A 13,774-nucleotide genomic window follows, 5' to 3' on the forward strand; every position below is an offset into this window, starting at 1 on the left:
CCTAGTTGGTTGGTTGCTCGTTGCTGGTTGTTTCTCGTCCATTTTAAACACCTGCTCGTACGGCTCACTCGCTCTGGCTGCTGCACGCACTTGCGAATTGGAACTGGGCGTGCTCATGTGATGTTCAACTTCCGTTGACCGCGGGATAACATTTTTGCAAAATAAAATAATGCATACTTGTCCATAACATAATCGTGATTGATTAATAATCGATTTTTTTCACCACCCCTACTTAACAGCAACAACAGTCAACAGAGGACACCAAATTGTGGACAATACTTTATCAAAGACCAAGTTGGACATTTGAGAGGATTTTAGTGCCCCCAGAAACTGTGAGAACAACATTGTCAGTGGCTTTGTTGTATCTAAAAAGTTTCAAAATGTATTAGTTTTTGATAGCCACAAGCTAGGCACTGCAACAGTTGATAACACAAGAGTGAGTGATTGTGTGTGTGTTAATTGCGTGTGCGGGTGGGGTTGCAGGGCTGGCATTGATGTTTTCGGGCAGGTACAGATTTGACTTGGAAATAATTGTGGGTAACTGATCAGTTATGGTTCTCAGCTTTAAAGGTGCAAGCGTGGGCTGGTTTGTAAAACTGGAACCCTGCAGGGCTCTGGCTAACACTGGCCCAATCATTAGCCCACATATTGTCAAATGATAGAAAAATCAGCCCACAGACTTTCCTGCTCATAGTTCACTTTGGACCTACATGAAGCCAGTTTAAAAAATTCTTATTGATGAATGCCATCCTGTCATTAACCCATGTGGGGCTGGCAGTGAGGATGAAATTTTAAAATTACTCTTTTCTCAGGATTCAAGTTTTATTCTAAATACAGCACTCATTGTTTTCACCTTGTGAGTGTGAGTGCAACATTATGGCAAAATGTGGACCTGGAGACACCCACTTTAGTGTCAACACAACACCATCATGACTGCAAGATGCAGTCGTGAAACTTTACAGGTGTATAGCTGACATCAAAGTGGAGACCATGTTAGAAGATGGGTTTGGTCTGACCCATTAGTCCTGAGTATTCATGGGTGGATGGGTCGCAATGTCCACATGTTGACAGGTGTCATGGCTGGTTTGATCCTAATGTAAGATCCCAGAGGAAAATACTGTGTCTTGCAATCATTTTTTCTTTGACTCACAAGAGGAACAGGAACAGAAATTCAGTACACAGAAATAGTTTTACAGTGCATATTACTTATGCTGTCTGTGAACATTTATTATCAAGATATGTTTCCCCCAATACAAACTAAGCACTCTCTACAGTGCAAGTGAATTGTGTTGTGAATGACACAAGAAACAGAAAGGGTTCTAGAGAAGCCATATAAACAAGAAAGGTACAGCAAAAATAACATCTGACCTCATAAAGAGCTGCATGGCTTAGCTAAGCATGTGAACTAGCCTGTTAGTAGCTTAATTAGTGCTAAAAATTGGTACAATGTCCACAAACATAACATACATTTATCTGCACTAATATCACAAAATATGAACATAAAGTGTGCATATATATGAACTACACCTCATTAATTGAGTGAAAAACTGAACAAAATTAACAAAACTTACTTCTCTCATGCACACACACCTTCACTCAACTTGACCCAACTCAGTATGGTGGACCAATGTGTCTGCAGCACACCTAAGGACCCAACAGCATTATAGGTGGCCCTAACTATGCCCGACTGGGGAATTTGGTACAAGACTAGTACACTGATCCACATGGCAGGGGTTGCATACTGATCTGTTGTTGTACAGCTGGACTTTCGCGACTGAACATTTGACGAATCAATGATGTCAAATGACTCCTAATCTCCACATTGACAACTGCATAAAAGACAGGGTTCAAGACAGGGTTGGACAAAGCAATGAGCCTGCACACAAAGAATGCATAGTCAAGCTGGATACTTGCTTCACAGGTATGAAACATTGCAACCCCTTTGTTCCTCAGAAAGATGACCACGTTGTGCAGCACCCAGCTGATGAAGAACACAGCCACAATACAGAAGACTAACTTAACTGCTCTGTTCTTGCTGTGAGATCTTGTTCTTGTGATTCCCCTCCATATTCGAGGAAGCAGAAAGCCATCACTGCAACAGCAAGCAGGAGGAAAATATTCTCTTGAGAGATACCAATGCTTCTCCACAGGGTAGTCTACAATTCACTATGCAGGGACTGTTCACCCTGGTTGAGGATATCATCGAGGGAGCTGTAGAGCAGGGAGGGCATCGCTGCTCCAATGCTGATCATCCACAGTAGGACAGAGACAAAAATCCTGGTGCTGAATCTCTGTCTCTGTGCAGTATTAAACTATATACTGTAAAGACATAACTGTCAAAAGGAACACATTACATAAGAATAAACTGCACTCTGCCTAATCCAAACAAGAAGGGAGTCACTGTGCAGGTATTATTTGTGGTGCTGGAAAATAGTGGCAGAGTGAGACCTCTGACTTTCTCTGCTTAAGAGCAACACACTGTCCCACCTGACTGTCAACTTCAGGTGTTTCTCTATTTTTACCCATCAGTCTGTAACCGACACTATTTCAGTCATTACCTACTCATAAAAAGCATAATATAAAAAGCAACTGGAAACAAAATTTAAAATGTCTCTATACTGCTTGTCTGACATAATCCAAGTCCCCTAAAGTCCTGTCACACCACACACATCCAGTTCAGACAATGTGCATGTGCTTGTGAACGTAGCTCCAGGCTAAGGATCTACAGTGAAGATTCAGGCTAAAAACATGGTGTAATAACATTTTGGTCAACTTCGCATGTTGGAGCTTTAGGACACTTGGATTACACCAGACGTATAGTATGGAGGCATTTTATGTTTTTATTCTGTTGTTTTTTACATTTGAAAACTGGTCACCATTCACTTCCATTGTTTGGGAGAATCTGTGGCACTGTTCTCCTGTGAAACTCCAGCAGTGTTTTGTGGACTAAATAACTAAACTCAACCTTCAATCGACATGAGGGTGTAAAGACTGAATTTTCATTTTTGGGTGAACTATCCCTTTAATCCCATGGTAGTCAGGAGAGGATGTGCAGAGGTTGATGTGGCGAATGGACTCACAGTCAAACTAAGAGGTTAGCTGCACTGGCTAGTGAATAAGCAGCACTTACTGGCTGATTTGTCTGTGCAGATCATGGGGACAGATAAGTAGCTGGTGGTAAAAAACAAACAGTGTGTGGATGTAACATAATGATTTTCCTGCATTCCAGCATGTAAAAAAAAAGATAAAATAATAAGATCTTGATCTTTGCAAACTGAGCAACTTGATTATTATATTGACTATCAATTATTATAAATAGTAATGACCTGAAGGTGTCAATGCATGTTCACATATGCTTGCATACATGTATGCATACACATGTACCATAATCATACATTATACATATAAATCAATACAAATGCAGAACTAGTACATTGTATTAATGTATCAGAGTCAATTATACAGTAGTTACATGTGTAACAAAGTCAAATGTAGATTTGTAATATTTAGTAGTATAATAAAATTTGTTTAAGTTATTAAAACTTGACATGCTTAGGCCTCCACAGTCAATATGTGGAACCTTTGAGACTCAGTTTCTGTACCCTATGTTCACTTTCAGGTGTCCCCCTCCTATATAGGTGTGTCTCCCACCTTACCTCTCCCCTTTTGCTGTTGGGAGAGGGGCTCAATTTATATGGTCACAACTGATAGAGGATTTTATTATTTACCTCTTGCTGTCAGAAATAAACCGAGATCACCTAAAGATAACCATGGTCTGGGCTTCTTCATCACAACACAATGCAGACAACTCTTGAATCCATACAATACATTAAATAGTAAATTACATTAACAGCAAAACTAAACTAGATTTTCTGTACAAAATGTATAATGGGATATTTATATTATTACATTGTTGATTGATTTGATTTTCTTTGTTGATTCCTCTTTTTATTCTAAAAATATTTTGTCACACAGCTGAGCTGTAAGCTGCTATTTTAGGGTGAGACGTAGTATAATAAACAGCTGCAGATGAAAGTTTAATCCAGTTATAACACCAGATTTTATATTTAGTTACTACGGTTGTGTGGTGGTGTTAATAAGGTATGGAGAGAGTGTCTTTGTTTCAGGACATGATTGTCTCTGTGCTCCCTCACGTATCTCTCCCAGAAAATACCCAGATCTCAGTTTGATACATACAGCAGAAATCATGAGATACCTGACATAACACTGTAAAGCCTTATACATGAAGTAATAATGATAATGAAATATATTCTTTTGTTCGTATCATATCTGATACATCCAGGATTTATGAAAATTCATCACATTAATTTTGATTTTTGAAACAATAACAAGTCTTATTGATTACTTTTGGAAAGTTTGACGCATTTCACTTGGTTTGAACCTTTTTATTTCCCCTTTTCATAACAACTCGGACAATGAAAACTGAATTGGCCAATATAACATACAATTATGACAGCACATAGAAATTTAAAAGCCATTACAACATACAACATACAAGTGATTATAATGAGGGCAGGTTGCATATGTAGAAAACACATTAATATCTTAATTTCCACTCTAAATTTATCTTAAGATGACATTTCAGTTTTAAATTAGTTTGTTTTACAGTGTATTGGTCATTGTGGTGGAACAATGCAAATTGCATCATGAAATTGATTAGAATAATGATCCAGGGATTCACAGATAAATTATCTCAAATACCTGCCTGTCTCATACATTTTAACATGATTTTCCTATAAAATAAGGTATAAAACAACAAGTAATTATGGATTGTTTCACTAAAGTAAATATTTTTATTGAAGTATTAGTAACAAAATGTTATCTTTCTGACAGTAATTTTTTCAAAAGGGGGCGCAGAGCCACCACTGGGGGGGACAACGTGGTTGGTGGAAGACCAGGGGAGAAATGAAAAGTGAAATGAGTTGAATGAATATAATTTATGTAGGAGAATATCAAAAAAACAAGGATTTGCTGTTTCTATCCCACTGATCTTTATTTTACTTAAATTCACCTTTTCAATTCTTTTTTAATTTTGGGGTAGGGGAGCTTGAACATTTATCAGCTTCCAAAAGGGGGGCATACCAGAATAAGTTTTGGATCCACTGCACTATGTAAGGCAGCCATGTTGGATTTTGCACTCAGAGGCCAACTGCTGCCTGCAGCGCACTGATACTCCACCAGAGGGCAGAAGACATGTCTCAGACTGCACAGATTTTTGTGGAAGTATTGGTCATACTGGTGTTGAAGAGATTTCAGGGACTCATGTATCAAATGTGATGCAAATGGTGGTTAAGATGTTGTCAGAGTATGGCTCTTTTGGTAGAGCATGCGCCCCAGGTACCGAGGCTGTGAGTCCTCTGCAGCGGCCATAGGTTTGACTCTCACCCATGGCCCTTTGCTACGTGTCATTCCCCCACTCTCTCTCCCTATTTCCTGTCACATATTCAGCTATCCTGTCATTAAAGGCATAAAATACCATAATCTGTGTGAAGGAATGAATCAATCATTTTAGCAGATAACTCCCTCTATCTGTGTGTCTCAGTGGACTCAGCTGGGACAACAAAAATGCTGCTCAAGTTTAAATAAAGATGTGTTTGTTATTTCTAGCTCCTCGAGGACAGCAGAGATCTCAGCCCAGCTGAGAGCTTCACTGATTCAATGCCCACTCTATCACTGCTGTATGCTTCCACATATACAGCAGTCAACACAAGACAGCTGCAAGAATGTGTCATGAACATGAATGATTCATCATACTCCTCCTGAACTCTCCTCTGGGTAAAAATGGAAGTAACACAGTATAGTCACTCACATTACTGTAAGTGCTGGAAAGCCCCTTTCAGATGTTCACTTTACTCCTTCAACGTGGCGATCTGACATGCTGCTCATGTTTAATCAAAGTAGGGATGTTATGATGTAATGACAATGACGATAATATTTTTAAAAAGTTAATATCGATATCAGGGTGGCACAGTGGTTCAGTGGTTAGCACTGCCGTCTCACAGCAAGAAGGTCCTGAGATCAATCCCCAGCTGGGGCAGGACCTTTCTGTTCGGAGTCTGCATGTTCTCGTGTCTGTGTGGGTTCTCTCCGGGTTCTCTCTCCCACAGTCCAAAGACATGCATGCTAGGTTAATTGGCGACTCTAAATCGCCCGTAGGTGTGAATGAGTGGTTGTCTGTCTATGTGTCAGCCCTGCGATGAACTGGCGACTTATCCCGGGTGTACCCTACCTCTCGCCCAATGTCAGCTGGGATAGACTCCAGCAGCCTGCGACCCTTACGGAATAAGCGGTTACAGAAAATGAATGAATGAATGAATGATACTGATATCATGTTAATAACAGTGGTGGAAAGAGTACTGAAAATCTGTACTCAAGTATAAGTACTGTACTGATTACAGGGCAGCTGTTTAGCTCAGTTGGTAGAGCGTCTGCTCCTTGTACTGGGGCTGTTGGTCCTCTGCAGCGGCCACTGGTTTGTCTCCGGCCTGTGGCCCTTTGCTCGTCCCCTCTCTCTTCACTGCCCTTTCCTGTCTACTCATCAGCTATCCTATCTAATAAAGGCAAGAAAAGCCCAAAAACATAACTTTAAAATATTACTCAATTACAGGTAAAAGTACTGGTGTTAGAAATATACTTCAGTAAAAGTACAAAGTATTTGTTTACAAAAAGTATTCAGAGTATTAGTTACTTAATGTCCATGATGTCACAGTCATCCCTCTAAATTCAGGCTGCAAATATTGCATTTTCCTGAACCAGTAGTCGAAAACAATAATAACTGATTAATCATTAATAATTTATAAGATACAAAACTTTTTCTTTTTTCTTTTTTTTTTTCTTTTCTAATTTTAAGTCTAAATTTAATTTTCCTTATCCAACAAGTGGCTCCACCAGACAAATCAGTGACTGGACTATTGATTAAATATCAATGAACACATTTTTAAGGTCAGCTTCTTAACTGCAATTAATCAATTAACCATTAATCATTAACATCCTAACTCCAAATGTGTGCTGCCGCAGCATTTTGTTTTCTTTTTCATTTGTATCTCCTGGCTTTCACTGGTCTGTTTGTGATCAGATCATCTTATTGGCTACTAAAATACAGATGAAAGGTCTAAATATTAATTCAAATTGTACTCAGTAATCAACTATGATTTTAAATGTAAGTAGATTACATAGTATAATGCATAGTTAAGTACAAGTAAAAGTACAGACTTGAAAATCTACTCAAAAAAAGTACAAGTACCCCCAAAAAAGTACTTAATTACAGTAATTTGAGTAATTGTAATCAGTTACTTGCACCCCTGTTAATGATACCTCCCTACTTGTATTTTGCCATAAAAAGACATAAAACGTACAATAATCAAAGTTTAAGATGAATTTGATTGATAACATTTTTCCCCCTAAATTTGCTATAGATATTGCAATATCCCTATAATGAATTTGTTTTATAATTAATTAATTTCTTCATTATGATAATCATCTACTGAAAGTCTGCTATCATAACAGCTCTGAATTAAAACCCTGTTACTTCTCTGAAAATCACTACAGCAGACTACAAACTCATCGGGACTTCTGAAAGATTTCCATAACCTTTACAACATGATCAACTGAATGCCATCACATTCATGGAAAGAACACAGGTGTGCAATACATGGTGTGCAACTTGTTTCACCTTTTCAAAACCATTAAATCACCTCTAAAATCATTGGAAAACTACATTAATCAGCAGACCATGAGTCATCTCTAATTCATACCATCAGTAAACATCATGTGCACACTGCATGGCATTACTAACTTCTGAATAATCACTATGGGGATTTACATAATGTGGGGCTATGTGTATGCCAAAAAAGACATAGTTTTAATGGATAGATGTTGCAGACTCCAAGTTTGAAAATGGTCTATTTTTGTTGTTCACTAAATGTTTAAGTCAGTAAGTTCAATTAACATAAATGAACCTGACTGGAACTACTGGAATTCTACTCTGTTCTAACCATTAGAATAGCCATAGCAGTCATTCTGACCGTTCATCCTAGGCTGTACTAAATGTCATTTTTGTCATGTCATATTTACATTCAAAGCCTCGATGTAATGAAGGTTTTCATTGTCACCCTAAAAAATATATTGAAAAAATCCTCAAAGAAAATCCTCAATTTGAATAATTCATTGGTTTTAATGGAGTGCTCCAGAAGTGCTGAAAGAATGCAGTTATCCTACATAATATCATCTTTTTTATAAGGAGAATGTTTTGTTGGATTAATAACATGTTGTGAAATTTGGAAATGATTACATCTAGGTGTAGAGTTTAATCCATCAACCTGTATATTTTGACTATTTAAGATATGATACAGGACACAGTGAGGTATCCACAGAGTTGGATTATGTTTTATTGTTCAGTTGTATTAAAGAAGCTTATACTTAAAGATTGGAAATCCACATACACTGCACTACTATACTGGAAAAAAGAGATGTGTTATTATTTTAAGATAGAAATGACAATAGCCATGTAAAAGAAGATCTACGTGGGATATACTCTTGAACCTGTTTTATTTTATTTTATTTACTTTATTTATGGTTTTCTTCTGCTCACAATCTGAACGATCATTTCATTGGAAGCTCTGTAGACCAGACGCTCTGTAGCAGTGAGAGATGGGACTCATCAGTGTCATGGCGTCACCAACAACAGCATGTCACCAACACACACACCTGCACCTAGTCAGCAGCACATTTCACCCAGAAAATGAGCAACACCTAAAAGACCTAAAGGGTTTCAAAAAACATGAGTTTTGTTTTTGAGACACAGGGCCCTATCTCACACAGATCTAGTACAAGAAGTACAAGTGGAAGGCGCAATGGATTTAATTTATTCAAGGTGTGTCCAAATCCACCTTTGCCATCCTGTGCCAGGGGTGGAAATGGTGTTTTGCCCTGCCCCGCCCTTTGCGCTACCAGGTGTGCCCAAGTGCCCTCATTAATTCACAGGTGAGTTTAGCCCGAACATGCAATAAACCAATCAGAAAGTCAGCTCTCATCACCTTTAAGAGGCAGGTGCGCCAGCAGCACAAGCAGAGGCAGCATGACGGTGGATTTACCAGGAGGAAACAAAGAGAAAAGGTTTTTAAAGTGAGGACACAGATCTGTTTCGAAGAGTGAAAGCACACGATATATGGACACAGCAGGACGTCTCCAAAACAGCTTCATGTGTAAATATTTTATTTTACATTAACGCCTGCAAAAACCAATACAATAAATGAACTGCAAATGTCATGCAGATATGGAACTGGTTATGTTTTAACCTGAAGCACCTTGAAATTGTAGTGTATTTTATAATTAATTATCATCATCATCATCATCATCATCATCATCATTATTAACTCTGCTGGCTGAGGAACGGGGGAGAGAGATGGTGCAGTAGAGAGGGGAGGAGAACAGATCCAGTCTAGCTGCGAGGCTGCCGGGCTCCGCTGGCACACCTGAGCCAGGTGGAGGAGCAGATACGCGGCTGTCCGCACTCCTCTTTCTTCTCCTCTCCCACCTAATCCTCATCTCCTCCTCACATCCTCGCTCCTCTGACCCACTGCGAAACAAGAGTTTCTGAAGTTTGAAGTGCCTGGATTTTAATATACTGCGATGTTAGTTAGTCAGTTACTGAAGCATTAAAATACTCATTGTAATTGTAATGTAATTTCTTAAATGGAGAAAGGCAGTTTCTCAACAAATTGTTTGATAAACAATCAAACTGTCACATCAGTCTTCATCAGCAGATAGAGCTGACTGATGAAATCGATTGTAAGTTTACAAAGGGCTAATAAGTGGACCTTGAGCTGGGAGTGTTTTGTCTGACTACTTTATCCAAGATCAACAAAGAATGTTTTACTTTAAGCCAACACACAGTGAATGAAATCACAGCAGCCCTGTTCATGACAGCTTAGTCTGGTAATGAAAACTGTTTAATATGGGTAAAAGCTCCAGAAAAAGCTAATAAGTGCACATTGAGACACTGCTCTCACCACTTCTTGCATCACTAATCCACTTTAAAAACTATAAGTCAAAATAATGATTTGACTGATTTTTTTGTTGTTGTTTTTCTTTTGCAGAGGTTGATTTGGCCAATGGCCTGGTCCTGAATGCTTCAGAATGAAAAGTAATCATAATTAAAAAAAAAAAAAAAAAAAAAGATGACACACATTGGAAAATATGACACTTGCTGTTTCTGTAAATTCAACTGTATTGACGTATTTCAAGAGAGCTGTTAGGGGTTCCCCCATTCACTTCAGTAGTTTTCTTGGAACAGAAGTGCAGCTTATAGCTTCAACATTTAGCCACATTGGTTCCTTCTTGATCACAACAATCACAGGACTAACCAACAAATATAAAGATGGACATCTACATCGCCCCCTGGTGGCTGAATGCTGTACAGGTCATAAGTCCCGCCCCTCTCCGAAGAACCAGTGTGAAGTATGTAGTGGCACCTAGCATCAGTGTTGGGCAAGTTATTTGGAAATTGTAATAAATTGCTTTTTACATCATTATTTACATATTACTTGGTATAAAAAGTAAGTAATTATATTACTCTTTAAATTACTATATTACTTCTGTACCATGTAGACAGCCTTGTTGCGCTCCACATCTCTGCGTGTGGATTAAACAAAGTCAACCTCTATGAAGGTCAAAGCACACTAAAACACATCAGTTGAAGCTTCTATGGCACACTGCAGGCTTCAGATTTAAAATTCCAACACCACAGACCCAGCAGTATTTTAGTAAAAGGTCACTATTAATTAGTTTATTTCCTTAATAAAATATTGTCTTCACCTTTTTTTCAGCTCAGTCTACATAATGACTAAATGCTGTGCAATATTCTTTATTTTTTGTATTAAGGCAGCCTGGATAATTTACATCAGTTTCACTCCAACAGTTTACATCAGTGAGGGTGTTTTAGATCACAGCAGACGGCAAACTGCACACCCACACACAGAGGAAATGAAGAGGGAGAAGCAGTGTCTGGACTCTTCATCATGATTTACAGTGATGCAGTGCAGTGACAGTTTCATCGAGGAGAGGAGCGCCTGTTTGTCTGTTACTGAGAAAGGTATTTAATCTGCAGTGTGTAAACCACAGGACTGTACAGATACATCAGCATTCATCATCAAAAAAGGTTTTATATCACTCAGTACTTCACACAAATACTCCCTCTCTGACCCCCCCTCCTCTCTGCAGCTCATCTCTCCTCCCTCACAATTATGCCTGTGATCCCAATTGAAGGTCAGGTTTCATTTTTTGGTCCGCAAAACACTGCTGGAGGAAAGCTGTGTAGAAGAATCTCCCAAAGAATGGAACTGGATGGTGACCAGTTTTCAGATCCAAAAAACAACCAAGAAAAAGCATAAAATGTGTCCATACTACTTGTCTGGTGTAATCCAAGTCTCCTATAGCCCCAAACATGCCATGTTGACCAAAAAAATGTTATTTACACCATGTTTTTAGCCTGAATCTTCACTGTAAATTCTTGGAGCCACTTTCACATGCACATGCAGTAAAGCTAATAGGACTTGGTGTTTCAATCCCTGGCAAGTAGTTACCTCTTGGAAGCCTCAGAGTGAAGTGGTGAAGGAGAGGGTATAGACATCATTGGGGTCATCAGGTGGGCACCCTGCTTCCTCAACGTTTCATTGATTGAAGCCCACAACGTCTCCAGAGGGCTCAATGGTGTGTCCAGCATCCCAGATACACCCCCCTCTACGCCATACATTCCATGTCCCCCGGTGGACTCTGCATGGCAGGGGCGGCCTTCTCCCTGAGCCAGGTGAACACCTGGCCACATACCATCTGTCTTTATCTTGTTGCCCAGCTGTTGTTGTTCCGTTTAATCCAGAGCCAGTTGCTGCTTTTTTCGGCAGCATTTGACAAAGTCTTGATAGCCTGTTGGAAGGAGCAGCCCCTCACCCCCACTTTCCTCAACAGACTGATGGCTGATGCTGCAACAAATCCCCTGCATCCCACTTCTACTGGGCAGATGGTTGACTTCCAGCCATTCTGGGATGCTTCAGCAGCCAGGTCAGAATATTTGTTTTTTTTTTCTCTTGTAAGCCTCTTCAACCCCATCTTCCCATGGTACTGTCAGCTCCACCATGTAAACCATCTTTGCTGTTGGAGAACACAGGACCATGTCTGGCCGGAGTGTTGTTGCCACTATTTCTGGGGGAAACACAAGCTTTTTGTCAACACCCACTTCCAATTTCCAATCTCAAACAGACCATAGGATGCTTGCATCCTTTGGTGTTGTCTGGTGTTCTTGAGGTTGGCCTGCTGATACGAAACGTAGGAAATGGACCTTTCTTGCTGATGTTTGTGGGAGGTTATTTGTGGTGGTTCGCCTCTGTTCCAGTGTTGATGCCAGCTCTCTGAGTACTTGGTTATGCCGCCAAGTATAGCATCCTTGGGTGAGACTTGTAGTGCACCCTGACAGAATGTGCTTCAGGCTGCTGGTGCATGACATAGGGAACAAGCAGCATCTTCTCCATACCACAGCTTCAGATTTTCGGGGGAAGGTAGCAGGTCATACGTGGCTCTGATGATAAAACTCAGCTTCGCTCCCTCCATCTGCCAGATGTCACACCAGCTGAACTTTTTCTTCTGCAGGCTCTCCCAGTTGGTCCATCTCCCCTGCCTAGCCATTGAAACAGCCTTGGAATGACGCTCCGCCTCCTCCTGCCTCCTGACTTCCTCTACCACAAGCCGTCTTTTCTGCACTGATGTTACTTTGTACCACAGAGGAGTTTTTGGGATGAGCCCAAGACCCGCTCTCCCTTGCTGGACTTGGCCAACCACATCTCTGAAGTGAAGAGCAAACTTTGCCCTCTGAATAGATTCTGATGGAGTCCACTTCCTTCCTGTTGTCACCTGGGGAGCCGCTGTTCGAATGACTATGTCCTCAGATTCAGAAAGGTTCATGACTAGTCTTGCTTTGGTGCATTTGAATTCTTCCAAAAGACCTGAGATTGGTGGGTAATTCCAGTTTGCCATTCCCATACAGTCCAATGGAGCTTAGGCAACGTGGAACTCCAAGCCACTGTTTCAGCTGTGTGCTTATCACCCTTTCTAGCTTTTCTCATACACAGTTAAAGGCCACAAGAGTCTTGGGAGTGTGCCAAACTGAAAATACCACAACTTGAGTCTTCCTGGCAACAAGGTCTTGTTGACGCAGTCCATGTAGGTGATGGTATCCTTTTTTAGCTGTTCAAACCATTCTGTGTCTTTGAGCTTTGCGTCATAACATCGTCCCAAGCTCTTTACTGGCATTTCTGAAACTGTTACAGGTGTTCCACCGATATAAAACCTCTGGTCTGTGACTTGGCCTTTAACGATAGAGATGCTTCTGCACTTGCTGGGCTTTAACTTCATCCTCGCCCATGTAATGTTTTGATGAAGTTTGTCCAGGAATCTCTTGGTGCAGGGGACTGTTGTTGTCAGTGTTGTTAAGTCATCCATATAGGCTCGTATTGGTGGTAATTTTTGTCCACTCTGCAGTCGTGCTCCTCCCACCACCCATTTCAAGGCTCTGATGATGATCTCCATTGCCATCCAGCCTCCAAGGCCAAGGGGGAGCTGGTGCACCCTGCCATGGCCTGGTGTAAATTAGGGGTGTGACAATGTTGAACTGTTTCTACAGTTTCAACTCCAATGTACATTCTCCTCCATGTTCATGTTTGGAAGGGGAGGGTGAAGCGAGGTGTTTGCAGCCTGCAACTTC

The 13,774-nt window shown here is 40.3% G+C and overlaps 1 pseudogene; it reads right to left on the minus strand.

The window, feature by feature from the left end:
* Positions 1–1,707: 1,707 nt before the first annotated feature.
* Positions 1,708–11,845, minus strand: LOC146307178 (chemokine XC receptor 1-like; annotated as a pseudogene).
* Between the last annotated feature and the right edge of the window lie 1,929 nt (positions 11,846–13,774).

Source organism: Lutjanus erythropterus, chromosome 21 (genome assembly GCF_056507025.1).
Source record: "Lutjanus erythropterus isolate fLutEry1 chromosome 21, fLutEry1.hap2, whole genome shotgun sequence".
Lineage (NCBI taxonomy): Eukaryota > Metazoa > Chordata > Actinopteri > Lutjaniformes > Lutjanidae > Lutjanus > Lutjanus erythropterus.